Consider the following 14,957-nt stretch of genomic DNA (forward strand, 5'->3'; position numbering starts at 1 on the left):
TTCTTCCCTTATTTACTTGTTTATCTATTGTCAGTCTCCTCCATGAGAACAGAAACCTTGCCAGTCCTGTTCATTGCCTAACTGAAGCTCCTGGAGTTCAGCCTGGTCCATGCCAGGCCCTCAGGAACTATCTGTTGAATGACTAAATGAACGAAGGGGCTGCACTAGTCTTCAGCCAGCCAGCCTCACTTCTGCACTCAGGAACACCAGCGTGGCCTTCTCCCACTTCTTTCCATTCATCCCTGTCCCATTACTTTCCTGCCCAAAATGCTTCAGTGGCTCCGTGTCTCTGGCAAGATAAAATCAGTTGGAACCTCACAGTCACCTGTCCCTGTCTTTTGCTAAAAGGTTTTGCTTTTTTTAACTGTTCCAGCAGTACCTAAAATAGTTCCCTCATGATGGAAAATTTGCTTCTTCACACCTCTGTATCCTCCCCTACCTCTTCCCCTTCTACCAGGCTAGCTCCTACTCCTTTCTCCATGAAGCATATGGCCTCCTCAGGGAAGCCCTCCATCACTCACCCAAGCAGACTTCTAAGCTCTCCCTCTCCCCTCACCCCCATTCTGTCTCTGCTGCTTGTTACATGGTGCTGTTATTTTCTGTCTCCCTTGGAAACAGAAGCTTTTCTTTTTATCTGTGGATCCTAGGCACCTAGTTTAATAATTACAGATATATTTTTAAAAGATTATATGGGGGAGTGGGGCGGGAAGAGGTAGAAGAGGGCATAAAGGGGATACATGGTGATGGAAACAATACAATAAAATAATAAAAAGATTATATTTGTAGATTAAATGTTGGGAGTGCCCCTTTGAGCATGATTATATCGATTATTGCATGTAATGGTCCCCTAGGTTTTCACAGAAAGGACCTCAACTCTGTAAGAACAAAACTTACATTTATTGGGTTCCAACTAGGTGTTTTCATCTCTCCATTAATTCCCACAGCAAACCTGACAGGTAGGCATTATTGTCTCCATTTTACTGAGGAAAGAACTAAGGCTCGAAAAAGGTTAAATAATTGCACAAATAAACACAATTAATACTGGGTCTTTCATCAAAGGTGGTAGCATCCCACCCCTCAAACACACTGTTAGCTAAATGGTTTTGCAGTATTATATGGGGGTAGCTGACGTTCTCCTGATAAGGAGGATTCTTAGGGACCACAGGACACAGAAGAGCCTTCTGAGTAACTAAAGAATCTTTTAGGTACCATAGTCATCATTATTCATCAACATCTTAATTTGTATTGCTTTTAAGGCTTCTTCTTTATCATTGAAATTCGAACAGCACTTTTATGAAGGAGATGAGAAAGTTCTCTTGTTTAAAGACCCACTTTGCAGACAATTAAGAAAAATAGTGTTGCTCTAGCAACAAACAACTTCGACAATGAAGGAGTCACTTCTTTCCCTGGGCGCCCTTCTCCCATCTGTAAAATCAGGGGGTTGAATTAAATGATTTCCAAGGGCCTTTCCGGAGTGAGCATTCAGGGATCCTATGCTAGCTTATGGCCACCTAGTGACACTGGCACAGGCAAGAAGGCTCTTGTACCTTTGTGGCAGAGACTGCTAACTGTTCACCCCCAAATCTGTTCTCTTTTCCTCCCAGATGAGAAATTTCTCATCTTTCTTGTAGCTAGGTGTAGCCATTTTTAGTCAATGGAGTCTGAGCACAAATCTAAGGATCAGCCTTGGCAAAAGACGAAAATACCTCAGTGTCCAGTTTTGTTTATCAACACATGGAAGACAAGAGGGAAATAGATTAGGACAGGTCCAGGAAGAAATGTGGCTTTCAGTCTGTCCTTTCTGTGTTCTCTCTTCAACCATTTGTTCTTTTATTCAACTAATCTTATCTGTGCTCCTGCCACGTGCCAGGCACTGAAGATACAGGGACTCAACTCTGACCAGTGTGGTTAAATGTTTAGAGCATTAGCCTGCCTTCGAGGGATCTCAGATTTGATTCCTAGTCAAGGGCACATACAGATTCAATCTCTGGCCCCGGTCAGGGCACATGTGGGAGGCAACCAGTTGATATGTCTCTCTCATTTTGATCTCTCTCTCTCTCTCTCCCTCCCTCCCTCCCTCCTTCCCTCGCTTCCACTCTCTAAAAATCACTGGAAAAAAATCCTCTGATGAAGATTAACAACAACAACAACAAGATACAGGGACTCAGAGCTTAGTACTACTTGGGGTCCTCCTCTATTGACATCTCGTTGCCACTATCAAGATGAAAAACATTGTGATACCACTCTTTCCCCCTGAACTTGTCTGTGGCCCGATTGGACATGAGAGCCTCTGAGTTTCAAAGTGCTGTCTAGACATGGGGCTTCAAGCCTTTTAATTGTAATGACTTTACATGTAAAGGGCTTGTCTTGGTGCTTGGCATACAGTACACCCTCAATAAATGTTCATTTTCTTGAGACCTTGTCAGATAGGAGGATTGATGAGGGAGAGAAAAGATGATGGCCTGAAATCATTGATTCTAGTATAGCTGGCGCAGAAGGTTAAATTGTTATTCTTTGAAAGGAATATGGACCAGATCATCCATTCAACAAATATCTCTGATGCTCAAGGCTCATGGGATATAAAAGTGGGCAACACAAAGTCTCATCTGCAAAAGAATGAGGAAGGGGCAAGAGAAACAGATCGGCAAACAAGCAATGACAACACAGTGTGATAAGTGCCAGGAGGGGAAGTACAGGATGTTGCTTAGCCACAAACAAGGGGCAACTAACCCAGGCTGATGGGTGGGGGTGGAGGAAGCATGAGACAGGGCTTCCTGGAGGAAATGACATATGACCTGAAACTCGATTGATACCTAAGATTTAACCAGGTAAAATGGAGTTGGGACAAGGGGACATGGTATCCCAAACAGAGCGAACTGTATCTGCACAGGCTCAGAGGCTCAGAGAGGACCTGATACTGTCAGTCTGGCCGTCGAGTCATGTGCAAGGAGATGAAAAGCTGAGAGGTGAGGCTGGCAAGGCAGGCCAAAGCTGACTCTAACAGAGGACTGCCAACACAGGGAGATCCGGTCCTCAGGACCCTGACATCGTTCAGGCTTGCACTTTGCCAGGTTTGGGAGGAGGGCTAAGGGGGCAAAGATGCAGAAAGTTAAGAGATAAGACAGAGTAAAGAAAGAAACTAGCGATTACTAAACATCTGTAAGATGTTCAACAGCAGTAGTCATCTGAGCAATGCAAATTAAAACCACAGTGCACACCTACCTAGAAACAAATAAGCAGGAATTAGAAAGCAGATGTGACTCCCCCTCCCCCCACAGTCATGACCATGAAATCCCTGAAACTGTGTGCTTGAGGAGCTTACAACCCACTGGGAGGGAGAGGCTCATACCCACCAAGGAGTAGAATTTTGATGGCGTAAAGAATCCTAGGCCCGGAGAACCTCAATCTCTGCCTTCCTCTCTTCTTTGCCAACCTTAATCTGACGTGACAATTCAGCTCTCTGAAATATTCAGCTAACCAGAAAGGAACTTCTCAAACATCCAGAGGATAGATTCTTATAGCCCTGGACCCTTCTATGAGGCGCCTGATGCATTGGAAAGATTCAGGGTTTTGGGTGCAATCAGGCTGGGCCTTGTCTCTGCCACTAGCCTGCTGCGTGACCTTGAGCCAGCAGCCTGACCTCCTGAGCCTCCATCTATGCAATGGGAATAATAATAGCTGCTTCCAGTGTGGTGACTTGCCTGTTCTGTCTCCCTTCACCAAATACTTATGTTTGGAAAGAGAGAACAGGGATTCATGTATTATGATAGGAACAATTTCCTGAAGTTGCCAACACCCATAATTTATGCCCATACGTAACCAGGCCAAAGGTTCTAAGCATGTTTTATAAGTACATCATCTAGAAAGCACTGCTGCGCCTGACCTGGTTATAAAGTGGCAGCCAGGGTGAGGGGGAAGGTATTTAACACTATTACCATCTAAAGAACAATGGTGGGGAAGGAGGCAACGTGCCTTCGAGCCTTTTTTGGCCTTTCTCAGTTACCTGTGGAGCAGCTGGGGCTTTCAGACTGCAAATGGAGGCCAGAAGCAGCAAGGCTTCCTGGAAGCACCCGTGCTGAGAGCCCCTGGGGCAGGATGATTAGACACCTGGCAGGGGCAGGGGTTTCACAGGGAGGACACTGGTCTCAGAGATTCCCTGTGTTTGTCCAGCACTCCCCAGAGTTCTCTGGCTGGCTCCTGACCCCTTGGTGCTCCTCACTTGCGGGAGTCTGTGTGCAGCCAAGTTGGAGAAGTATTTGCGTGTGCACATCCTTTGGCCTTGTCCTGAGCTTAGGACGCACAAGCTGGTTCCACTGGAGAAAGAGATGGTACGGAGGGGAAAGCTCTGAGTGCAGCAGTCAGTAGAGCAGGTCCCTCCATAAATAACCTTCAGACTCAAGCCCGGGAGCCCTGTGAAGGCAGCAGTAGTCCCGAGCAGAGGGCCTGGCGTGCATGAGGCGCTCCAGGAATTCCATTAGTCTGGTATAAATAAATGTGCATCAAGTGAGAAGTTCAGTCTAAAGCTTACTCTGGATGCTGTTGGCTCTGGAGAGGAAGACTTGGTGGGAGAAGGAGGGAAATTTACTTTTCACTGTACATCCTTTTATTCCTTTTGAATTTGGTACCACTGGTTATGAAAAAGTTATAATTAAAGAAAAAAATTTTGCCGAAGCCGGTTTGGCTCAGTGGATAGAGCGTCGGCCTGCGGACTGAAAGGTCCCGGGTTCGATTCCGGTCAAGGGCATGTGCCTGGGTTGCGGGCACATCCCCAGTAGGAGATGTGCAGGAGGCAGCTGGTCGATGTTTCTCTCTCATCGATGTTTCTAACTCTCTATCTCTCTCCCTTCCTCTCTGTGAAAAATCAATAAAATATAAAAAAAAAAAAAAAAAAAAAAAGAAAAAAATTTTAAGCCTAATGTGCCCTCCCCCCTGCCCCACTCAGAAAAATGTGTACTGCAATAGGAGGGAGAGAGGTGGGTCTTTAGAGCGAAACTAACTTAACTTTGACTCCCAGCTAATCCTGCTACTTCCTAGCTCTGTGTCCTAAAACAAGCTACCTCCTTTCTCTGAGCCTCAGTATCTAACTACAGTGGGGGCAATGATCTTCCATTGGACGGTTGCGAAGGTAAAATGTAATAGCATATTAACACCTTGAGAGGCTCACCATGTGCCAAGCACTTTTCCAAATGTTTTCTGCCTCTGTGTTAACTCATTTCCTCCTTAAGATAACTCTATTAGAGGGATACTACTCATTCCCTCCTCCCTATTTTACAGATGAGGAAACTGAGGCGCAGAGAGACTAAGGAACTGGCTTAGAGTCTCACAGCCAGGCAGATCACCTCCTGAACCTGGCTCTTCCCACCTCCACTCTGCTGCCTTGAAATGTTAGCAGCTCCTTTTCAATAGGGAATTCTTAAAAAATAGAAACATTTTCAAGATCCCCCAAAATGTCTTTATAATTGTGGGCTGTTGGATATGGTGACAGGCTAGTGAGGGCAGTGCTGGTTAAGGAATCAGCAAAGCAAAAGTAGGGAGGGAGGGAGGGAGGGAGAGAGAGAGAGAGAGAGAGAGAGAGAGAGAGAGATGCATCAGTTCTAATGCAATCAGAGAATATAGTTGAATTGTAGCATATGTATAATTTTTCTGTTTTATACTTTATTTCTATTATTTTTAAAATTCTGAATTATATGTTGGAAGAGGGCACCAAAAGTTCTTAAGACTTGGGGCCTCTACAAACATTAAGAAGGTGAAGCAAACTCAGGCAGGTGCTTCCCCGACACCCCTCCAGTGGGTCCTAGGCTGAGTCATCTCCTGCTTACATTGCGGATTCTGCCTGTGGTATCGATAGTAGGTGTTTTTATGGTTTACATCTGATATTAACTTATCTGTGATCATTTACCTCTGTTTCTTCTAATTCAATTTTAAAAAATTCCAATGAATTGAACACCCAGGCAATTGGGTTCTCCATTTCATTGACTTTCTATTGCACCTGGAAGAAAAATATGGAGTAACCTCAAAAAATTAAAACTGGAACTGCCTGGTGACCCAGCAGTTCCAGTTTTAATTCCCACTTCTGGGAATATATCTTAAGAAACCCAAAACACTAATTCGAAAGAATATATTTGCACCTCTATGTTCATTGCAGTGTTATTTACAAAAACCAAGATTTGGGAGCAGCCCAAGTGTCCATCAGTAGATGAGTGGATAAAAAAAGCCATGGTACATTTACACAATGGACTACTAGAACTACGCAGCCATAAAAAAGAAGGAAAGCTTACCTTTTGCAACAGCATGGGTGGCCCTGGAGAGCATTATGCTAAGTGAAATAAGCCAGTCAGAGAAAGACAAGTACAATATGTTTTCACTTATATGTGGAATCTAATGAAAACAATAAACTAACAAACAAAATAGAAACAGACTCATAGATAGGGAACAGACTGACAGCTGTCAGAGGAGTGGGTTTGGGGGCTGGGGGTGGGGGAAGGTGAAGGGATTAAGTAAAAAACAAACAAACTCATAGACACAGACAACAGTATGGTGATTAATGGATAGAGGGGGGATAAATGGTGACGGAAGGCAACTTGACCTAGGGTGGTGAAGACACAATACAATATACAGATGATGTATTATAGAATTGTACACCTGAAACCTATATAATTTTATTAACCAATGCCACCCCCAATAAATTCAATAAAAAAGTAAAAAGAAGAAAAGATAAGAAAATTACAATTCCAATGAATTGAACACCCAGGCAATTGGGTTCTTAATTTCATTACATTTTTATTGGAAGAAAAAAATTAATCTGTGTGTGCTTCCTTAAAAAAAACCTTCAAGGTCAGAAATGAGTCTGAATTTGTGAGGAGGGCCAGCCTTCTTCACCATGCCCCAGCTTGTGTTTCCTTTCCATTTCCCCTGTCCATGCCCCTAGGACCCTCGATGTTTCCTATTACCCTCCCACTCCGCCGCCAACAATCAGGCCACTCCCTCCTCTGAGCCCCGCCCAAGGGCCTTGAAGGGGCCTGGGCTCGGCCTGTGCTAAGACAGGGAACTCCTACCGCTGGAACTCCTCTTCATGCCCCTCCCTCGGTGCTCAGCCTGGCAGTGGGCATTGGCCAAAGAAAGGAGGAACCATAAAAAGGCCCCGTCCCCACCTCCCACCGCCCGTTCTCACTGCAAACTTGCATCATCTCTTCCTGCCTATGCTCTTATCAGAAGCTTTCAACAACTCCCCCGCTGCTCCTAGAAGCAAGTCTGGACCCTTCCCTGGCATGGCATCAAGGCTCCCCTACATTGTTCCTGACCCACCTGCCAGCCTTGCTTCTCTCCACACCCCCACACGGGCCTGACTGCTGAGCGGATCCTGAATGCTCTGGCCCTGACTTCTCCCTCAAGCTGTTTCCTCTGCTCTGTTCACTCCACCCAGTGGCAGTCCGCCCCTTTACTAAGGGTACCACGAAGCCCATCACCTTAAAAAATTCTTCCCAGCACCCCTCATTCATATTTTTTGTCTTTGCCTCCCTCCCTCTCTCCCTTCTCTCCTCTCTTCCGTGTGTGTCTCTCTCTCACACACAGTGTGACTCCATCTCCTTCCTCCATCCACGTTCCCTTGGGCCTCTGCTTGTACCTTAGAGACAGCACTTATTTCAGCCTGCTTTGGAATAGAATTCATGTTTGCCTCACCTCCCAGTAAAAACTGCATCCCTAGAATGCAAGAGCTACTCATTCCTCATTCACATCTGCACATTTACCATAGTACTGGCCCCAGGGTTTTGCACATAATAGGTTCTCAATACATGGTTGGCCCTCGAGTACAGTGACTTGATGGACAGAGCTTTGGCTTTGGCAATGGACACAACTGAATTTGAGTGCCCCACCACTTTCAATAAGTGTGTGACCTCGGACAAACCACCTACTCTCTCTGAACTTCTTAGGTCCAAAAGCTATAAAATGTGGGTTATAACAGTGCCTACCCATTAGGTGGTGAGGAATGACTGAGATAATGTGTGTAGAACATGTAACTCTTGCCATTCATAAAGTAGGTTCCTAATACACACGAGTCCCCAACTTCATCTTATGAATACTTTTAAAGCGCTGGACCCGGTGGAGTGGATATCTGGGGGAAAGGCTCCGAGAACATTTGCATTGGAAGACAAAGATGACCTCCTTTCACCCTGGGCCTGTCTTCAAAAGGGATGCCAAAGGCTGCAAGGATTCTTACGAAGAAAGGGGGTGGCACAAAACTGGCAGCCCCAGGCCTTGTAGGGTGTGGGCCACACCCTCCCCAATTGAAGAGGTCAGACACTGCCCAGGAAATCAGCTCCTCCAGTATCATGTGTGATGGAGCAGCACCTACTAGAGCAGTGAGGCCCAGAAATCAGGATTTTAAAAAGATTCCCAGGTGATTCTAATGTGCAGCCAAGGTTGAGAACCACTGTGCTAGAGACTCTCCATACCTTAATATGAGCCTGTGTAATTGGAGAGTAGGAAAAGCAGCTTGGAGCCTGCAATGGCCTTTTCAAAGGAATTGGCCACTGTGTCTCTGGCACTTGGAGGAGGGGGTGAGGGAAACAGGGGCCCAGTAGGACAGGATTCTGGAGGGCCCCCCTATCATGGAGACACTCACACCTTCTGATCTTTCATTGGTTTCTAGGAGCAGCCATCCTAGAAACGGGTGAGGAGGGACAGGGTATAGTATGGGGTAGAGAAGAGCAGGTCAGAACAAAGCAATGTCCCCTGTTTGGCAGCTCTGGTTCTCAGTGCACATGATTAAATGGTGGTTTTGATACATTTCAGTCTCCTGAGAATTTGGGCAGAATCAGCTTTTCTCAGGGCTGAGCTCCCTTGAATAAGCTGATCTACTTCTTTCTGTGCAGCATCCCCAGTAGCCTGTCCAATACCGAGGTCCCTGTGAGGGGGCAGCGTGGTGGGGTTGTGGGTGGTGGTGATACTGGTTTGCAGAGTGAGAAGATCTGAATACCATACGGCAACCTGTCCCTTGGAGACAGGATCCTGTACTAGGATCTTAACATTTCAATGACTTTTAGAGATCACCTCGTCCACCCCACTCTTTTCTAGATGAGAAAACTGAGACTCAAAGAGATCAAGTCAGTTCACAATGTACACTTTAAATATCTTATATATAAGCTAAAAATTAAAATGAAAATTAATTTTAAAAGAGGTCAAGCAAGGAGAACCCAGGTCTCCTCATCTTCAGTTCAGAGTTTTTAATCCTATTTCTGTATGATAGCCCCATAAAGACACTTTAATGTGGAATGATGCAAGTGTTTTCACATGGTTGAAAATTATATATTTGGATTTGACTCGAAAGTGTGAATCTTACTTGTTCTAATCTCAAATTGGAGCCCCAACGTACTCTTTGCCTGAATTATTCTTTGTGTGTGTGTGTGGGGGGGGGGGGGGCCGGGGGGTGCTAAGAGGGGAAGGGTGGGACTCGTGCAAACTCTATCTAGATTTACACTCTGATAAAACCTTGGGGTGGAGTTGGGGAAAGTCCATGGCATGAGAGTTTTGGCTTAATCAGCCTGATTTTTTTTTAATGTTGAGTAGACAGACAGTCAGGCATTCTCTCCTTCTTCCCTAAAAGATACCCAGCCTTTTTAAGTCCAAAGAAGTAGGTGTGCCATGAGATACTCCTGGGAGGTAGTGGCTAGCACCTCACCCAGTGGTGAAAAACTGACAGTAACTCATGTTGGCTCAAAAAGAGCACAGCCCCAGTGGGTGGCTCAGTTGGTTGGAGCATCGTCCTGAACACCGAAAAGGTTGTGGGTTCAATTCCTGGTCACATACCTAGGTTGCAGGTTTGATCCCCTGTCAGGGCGTGTATGGGAGGCAACCAATCAATGTTTCTCTCACACATCTCTCTCTCCCTCTCTCTCTCTCTCTCTTTCTTTTCTTTCCTTGCTCTCCAAAAAGAAAAAAAATCAATAGACATATGCTTGGGTGAGGATAAAACAAACAAATAAAAAAACACAAGTACATGAAGCTAGGGGATGACGAAAGGAAGGGGGCTATCAAAAGGACTAATGAAACATTCATTCACTCTTTCAAGAGATCTTTAACTGAACACTTAATTAAATCAGGTACAGTTCTAAGCACTGGGGAAATCAGTCCAAGAAGGGTACAGAGCACCATGCAAGTAATCTAGAAGAGGAAAACTCCAAGTCATGGACAGATTCTCAGTTAAATGGAAAGTGAGGTTAAAGGAGGACAGTGGAAGGAATGGGATCTTAAAAAAATTAGTCAGAAATTTCAAGAGGATAACATCTACACAGATAACATTTTTTAAAACATTAAAGAAAGGAGCCAGAGGGAGATCACATTGGCAGTCTAGAGTAAACCAAAGTGTTTGCACTGAATGCTGGGATGATTCATTCACTCAGCAAGTACTGACTGGACATCTATTTCTCTGGCCCACAGCAGGCTCTTTGCTGTTCCTTGCCTTCACCAGACACACTCCCCACCTTGCCTTTAATCTGTCAGTGTGCTCTCTGTTTGAGGGCTCCCCCCTCCAAAACAATAGCACCATTTAGAGAAACATAAACAAGCTGAAAGTGCTGTGACAGGAGAATGAAAAATATCCTAGGGAGGACCCTGTCTAAGTCATCTTCATACACCAGCTCCAGGCACATAGTAGGCATTGAGGAGTTGTTTGGTGAATGAATGAATATCATTGCTAGGCAATGAGAAGGCCGCATTTGTATAATAAGAAATCCCACCATGATTACACTTTTGTAAAAGTTCACTTAAAATTGTTTTAAAAATCCATTGGAAAATACTAGCAGGGTTGAATGATGGAATAATGGGATTTTCTTTTCTTTATTTCCCCCATTTTGTTTACTATAGCAACATTTTTAAATAATGAAATTGTACTAGTATTTTAGCCCATCCCTGCCCTGCTTGCTCCCCAAAAGAGAATTGTGAGAATAATTTACTCCCTAATTTTGTGCCCTGTGAAGACTGAGAAAACATGACCTGAATTTCATAATGCAACCAGATACAATTTATCACCACATTATTTTGATGTGTTTGGTGATAGGCATGATCATTGTGTAGCCGGGCATAAATAATAGTTCCCATAAAACACTTTGATTAGTGTTAACTTGAAATAGCCAAACTGGGCCTTTTGTTGGAGTATTGTGGGAGGGGAGGCAGGAACTGGACCGAGGAGGATATGACTCTGTTGACTTCATGAGGAACCCCACTTTCCTGGCAGATGATGTCAGGACCTGGGAGCTCAGAGGACCTCGGCTGACAGATGTTCTGGCCTCCAAGTGTTGGCAGCAGAGGAGGGTGGTAACTGGGGCTTTCGGGCTTCACAAGGGGCTTTTCACCCCACCAGGAGTGCCACTACCACCCCAACCTCTCCTTTCCCTCCAGGGTCAGCCTTCCAGATATGAGGACGCCAATGAGGATACTGTCTATAATGTCATCAATAAATACTTATTTGGGCAGCGGAACCATTGCTTTTTAGAGGGCTAGAGGGACATGTTCATTCATTCACATGACAAATACTTATTGAGAACCTGCAGTGCACCAATCAAAAGCAAGGTCCTATACGTACATGATATCATCTCTTGCTTTTATCAACATTATGTGGATGTTATTGTCCCTATTATATAGATAACGAAACAGGCTCAGAAAGGTTAAGGAACTGGACCTAGAACAGACATTTAAGAAAGTGATGGGAATTGGTTGGAGAGGGATGTAGAGAAGGAAGGAGGAGTGATCCAGGCTGACCTCTGTCAGACTTGGATAACCATTCTCTCCACACTTCTCATTGGGACAAAGCAGAGGTTTCCAGACTTGGTGTTTAAAGGCTGTAGGATTATCAATGACCACTCTGGGCCTCAATCTCCTTGTTTATAAAAATAAAGTGCTTGAGAAGTATGTTTTTCAAGTGTCTTTCCAGCGCTGGGTTCTTTTCACAGTGTTTCCACTTCTTGTGTTGGTAAAAGCTCTGCTGAACAATTCTCTCTGGCCACTGGTGTAGAGCAACACTCAGGTCTCTCCTGAGATCGCCCCCTAGAGGATGTCGGTGGTGCTGCAGGAGCCTTGGCTCCCTGGGAGAATACACACAACAGACAAAACCAACATAATCACTTGGTAGAAGCCAACTTTAATTACCTCTTTGCTTTAAAAAAATAGATTTAGAAAACATTCTCACACCCCTTCCCACGCTTACCGCACCAAGGCTGCTGGAACATTTAATGATGGGGAGCATTTGTAGCCTGAACTACTGGTTCTATGAGTCATTTTAAGGTTGGATTATATTTTACTTCCTACACCTCAGTTTCTTTTAGGCCTCTTAATGATTCAGTCCTGATTTTGCAGGGCTGCCGAACAGTGATTCTAAAACAACATATTTGTCTCTACTTCTTTGTTTTTATTACAATAGTCAATTTTTGGTTAGGTAATATATGCACGTGGTAAACATTCACAAGTCACTACAGAGTTTTCAGTAATTATCATGTGACCCAGCAATTCCACTCCTGGATATATACCCAAAAATTGAAAACAGACATTCAAACAAAAAGACATGAATTTTCATAGTGGCACTGTTCATAATAACCCCAAAGTGGAGACAACTGAAATGTCATCAACTGGCAAGAGATAAAATGTGGTTTATCCAAACAGTGGAATATTATTCAGTCATAAAAAAGGAATGAATTCCTGATATATGCCATTACTTGGACGGACCTTGAAAACATTATGCTAACTAAAAGAAGCCAAACACAAAAGGCCACATATTATATTATTCCATTTATATGACATATTCAGAAGAAGTAAATCAATAGAGATTTTCTCATCTGTAAATTAGTGGTTCCCAGGGTCTGGGAGAAGGAGGGCAATGGAAAGTGACTGCTAGTGAGTATGAAGTCTCCTTCTGGGGTGATGGAAATGTTCTAGAACTAGATAGTGGTAGTGGTGCACAACATTGTGAATGTACTAAATGTCACTGAATTGAGCACTTGAAAATAGTCAAAAAGGTAAATGTTATGTTATGTGTATTTTAGCACAATACAAAGAAAGAAAGGAGGTTCATAAAAACTAAGTTCCTCTTTCTCCAGGTCCCCTTCCTGAAGACAAAACCAATACCAGCTCTCTTCTCTATCCTTCCAGATATTATTGTATGAATGCATATGTATGTGCATGTATATAGTGTTCGTATATTATATATGTGCTTATGTTATGTATAGTATATATGTATATATATATGAAAAATATATATGTCCTTTTCTCTCTTTTTTTGAACACAGATGGTCACACCATTCTGTAACTTGCTTTTCCCATTTAAACGGGTTCATCTTTTTAATGGATTTCGATCTTTCCAAAATGATATGTGAAAAATATCATCTCATTACAGTTTCCATTTTTATTTACTTTCTTATGAGTGAGATTGAGCATCTTTTTATGTATTTCAGATCTTTTTGTATTTTCTTATCTGTGAATTTTCTTTTTATAGACTTTGTCCATTTTTATGTGAGATTGTTTTTTTGTGTTTTGTTTTATTTTTGGTTTGTAGGTGCTCTTTATAAATTAATATTCTTAGTTCTCTATGATATGAATTCCAAATATGTTACCCAATTGTCTTTGACCCTCCCCCTAACATCTGTGTATCCAGAAGCATTAATTGTCCCTGTTTGAATTACCCAGCATGGTTCCAGTTTTCCTGACTGGATCTTGACTGATACATTTGGGTGTTTTTTTTTCCTTATTATTCATTCGTAAGAACTCTTTGAATATTAAAGAAATTGGCCAATTATCTATCATATGTTGCAATTATTTTTATTAGTTTGTTTTTGCCCTTGTTTATGTTTATTCTTATTCAGACATTTAACATTTTTATATATTCAAATTTATCAATGTTTGCCATTATAGTTTCCATATTTCTTTTTAAAAATGTTTTCTTTATTTTATTTTACTTTTTTTCGTCACCATTTATTCTCCCTATACCCTCTTCCAGCTCCATTTTCCCCCAATCACCATACTGTTGCTCATGTCCATGAGTTCTTTCTTTTTTTTCCTTTTTGCTCAATCCCTCTACCACCTCCCCAACCAGAACTGTCTGTCTGCTCTCTATGAGTCTGTCTCTATTTCGCTTATTAGTTTAGTTTGTTCATTAAATTCCATATATGAGTGAAATCATATGGTACTTATCTTTCTCTGACTGGTTGAATTCAATATAGTTTCCATATTTCATGGCCTGCTTAGATAGGCCTTCTTCATTCCAAAGTTGTAAACACATTCACCTGTATTTTCTTGATAATACTTTCATGTTTTACATTGAGTTTTTTATTCATCTGGAATTTATTTTGGAGTAAGGAGTGAGGTAGCAGTATAGTTTAAATGGTTTTCCCAAATGCAAAATGGTATTTAGTCAATTGTCTCAATAGTATTTATTGAATAGCTCTTCCTTTCTCCTTTAATTTAAGATGCCAATTTATTAAGTATTACATTCACATGTATACTTGGGCCTATTTCTGGATTTTTTTTTCTATTGGCCTATCTGTCTATTTATAAGTCAGTTATACTTTATTTAACCAGAAATCAGCATTTGACTTTAGGGACTCATTCATTTAAATACCTCTACCTTTGAAGTAAGGAACTCTTGCAAGTGAAAACACAAGAAAGGGAGGGTGGAGTCCCTTCGTGTCTGAGAAGTCAGAGGCCGATTCTAAAAGATATATTGAAAAATTAATCTCTTAAATCAAGCTTCCTGAATAATTTTTGGTTGATAAAGCAAATACATCTTAAATGTCTGATTTCAACCAAAAGTTATAGGTTTTTTTAAATTTGTTTATGTATTTTCTGGGAGATCTCACAAATTCTATCTTCCAACTCTTTTACTGAGCTGTCCCTTCTGCTATCATTTTAAAAAAGATTCCAAGAGTTCCTTGTTGTTTTCCAAAGCTCCTTTTTTAAAATAGCACCCGTTC

This window comes from Myotis yumanensis, unplaced genomic scaffold (assembly GCF_028538775.1).
Source record: "Myotis yumanensis isolate MYYU_CA2020_CCGP unplaced genomic scaffold, mMyoYum1.0.hap1 SCAF_1, whole genome shotgun sequence".
Classification (NCBI taxonomy): Eukaryota; Metazoa; Chordata; class Mammalia; order Chiroptera; family Vespertilionidae; genus Myotis; species Myotis yumanensis.